This window comes from Sapajus apella, unplaced genomic scaffold (genome assembly GCF_009761245.1).
Source record: "Sapajus apella isolate SASKATOON/1434 unplaced genomic scaffold, GSC_monkey_1.0 scaffold8, whole genome shotgun sequence".
Classification (NCBI taxonomy): Eukaryota; Metazoa; Chordata; class Mammalia; order Primates; family Cebidae; genus Sapajus; species Sapajus apella.
Window position 1 is genome coordinate 11,815,493 of NW_022436948.1, and position 2,783 is coordinate 11,818,275.

A 2,783-nucleotide genomic window follows, 5' to 3' on the forward strand; every position below is an offset into this window, starting at 1 on the left:
GAAGGAAGGAAGGAAGGAAGGAAGGAAGGAAGGAAGGAAGGAAGGAAGGAAGGAAAGGGAAGAGAAAGGAAAAGAAAAGAAAAGAGAAATGCATCAGAGTAAGAATAACCAGAAAGGGAAGGTTTTGTGTATTCTAAACATAATATTAGGTTGATGCAAAAGTAATGGTAAAAACCATTATTTTAATGGCAAAAACTGCACTTTTCCACCAACCTGATACCTAACATTTATTGAGCATTTACTATGGGTCAAGCATGTGATTATCAAAAGAAAAAATTTTTGGAATGCAGGAAAGTAGAACATTCATCATTTTTTACCCTTTCTAAGAATAATCAAATTAAAAAGAAGAAACAGAATAAAGACATCAAGGAAAAACGTCTAGTGTGTAATTGTAATAATAATAGCCAACATTTATTGTGGATTTACTCCGATTCAAGTACTATTCTGAACAACTTTAGATACAGTATCTCATTTACTCACTCCAATATTACCATGGAGTAAGTACTATTATTATCCCTATTATACAGGTTAGAAAACTGAGACATAAGAATAATTTGTCTGGCCAGGTGCAGTGGCCCATGCCTGTAATCCCAGCACTTTGGGAGGCTGAGGTGGGCGGATCACCTGAGGTGAAGAGTTTAAGACCAGCTTGGCCAACGCAGCAAAACCCCATCTCTACTAAAAATACAAAAATTAGCCAGGTGGTGGTATGTGTCTGTAGTCCCAGCTACTTGGGAGGCTGAGGCAGGAGAATTGCTTGAACCTGGGAGGCGAAGGTTGCAGTGAGCCGAGATCGCGCCACTGCACTCCAGCCTGGGCCATAGAGCAAGACTGTCTCAAAACAAACAAACTAACAAACAAACAAAAACAATAGGAAGGCCAATGTGGCTGGAGTGAAGATAATGCAAAGAAAACGGTGAGAAGTGGAATGGGAGCAGGGCACAGGAACCAGGTCACCTAAGGTCTGCAGACCCTGTGTGATAAGAAACTATAGCGAGGATTACTCTGTCTTCAGTTTGGAGACAAGATTCTAGGGAGGAAAGAAGGAAAGAATCAAGTCTCTTAGGAGCCTACTGTGATATTGCGCAGAGGTCGCAGTGAGTCGAAGTTGTTTCACTGTACTCCAGCCTGGGCAACAAAAGTGAAACTCCATCTCGGAAAAAAAAAAGAGCCCACTTTGGTATTCCAAAAGCGTGGTGGTGCTCTGGGCCAGGACAGTATTAGTGGAGGAACTAGAGATGTACTTTGAAGGTAGAACCAACAGGATTGAATTTGGGGAGTGTTGAGAGAAAGAGAGGATTCCAGTTTGATTCTAAAGTTTTCAACCTGAGTAACTGGATGAATAGGTGCCATTCACAAAGATAGAGAACACTAGAGGAAGAGCAAGTCTGGGGACCGAATCAAGTTTGATTCTGGACATGTTACGTTTGAGATGCGTATTGGACATCCAAGTGAACACGTCAAATTGACAGGTAGAGTTTAGGAGAAAGGTTAAGACTAGAGATATAAATTTGAAAATTATCTGCAAACGGTGGTGTTCAAGGCCATGGGACCAGATGAGGTCACCCAAGGTGTCAATCTGAGGACTTAGTGTTGGAGCACCCCAATATGTAGGGGTGACGAACGAATATTTAGGAGAACCAAGCAAAAAAGAGTGAGAGGGAACCTCTAAGAGGTAAAAGAACACTGAGATTATGCAGTATCACAGAAGCTACAGAAGTGGCTTTAAGAAGCCCATACAAAAAACTCATTGACAGAGTAGTTGTACCATTTAATTTAAAATTGTTTAAAGGAGGCTTGAAATAGAAGACATAATGTTTTGAAAAATCCCTAAACAGTCTGAGAGGTAGTTTGAGGTAGTAGTTAAGAGCTTGGGAAAAATAAGATAATGCATATAAAACGAACACGATACATGGTACTTAATATTCAACAAGTAATCATTACAGATTCTGTTCATCATCATCATCAAGAAAACCTAGGTTGTAGAGAGGTGACTAGGAGAATGAAAGCAGGTTAAGTTTCTTGTGTCGTGGAGATGATAGAAGGGAAGGAGGGTTACATGTGCTGTTTAATCCTTGATGTCGATAGAGAAATGTAGATTAAAATAAATTTGTTAAAAATTTAAGAATATTTAATAGAATATAATGTTTTCTTTTATTTAAAAAATACTTCATATTAAAAATTGAGATATAGTCATATACTGTAAAATTCACCTTTTAAAGTTTATAATCTAATGCATTTTAATATATTCACAGAGTCATGCAAGCATTCTCATTATCTCATTTTAATCACCACACAAAGAACCTCCAAACCCATTAGCAGTCCTCCCATTTTCCTCTCTCCCCACGCCCAGGTCCTGGCAGCCACAAATCTTTCTGTGTCTATGGATTTGCCTCTTCTGGACATTTTACATATAAGTTTCCTCATTGTCTGCACTTTCCATTTTCTGTAGTTTCGGTTACCCATGGTCAATCATAATCAGAAAATATTAAGTAGAAAATTCTACAAGTAAAGAATTCATACTCTAAATTGCACGCCATTCTGAGTAGCATGATGAAATTTTGTGCCGTCCCATCTGGGATGTGAATCATCCTTGGTCCAGTATATCCATGCTGCATATACGACCTGCTCGTTAGTCATTTAGTAGCCATCTTGGTTAACAGATTGAAAAACATTGTATACTTAGTTCCAGGCATCCAGTGGGGTCCTGGAATGTAGAAAAGGGGGGCTACTATAAATAGAATCCTTCAGTATGTGGCTGTTGATGACTGCCTTCTTTAATT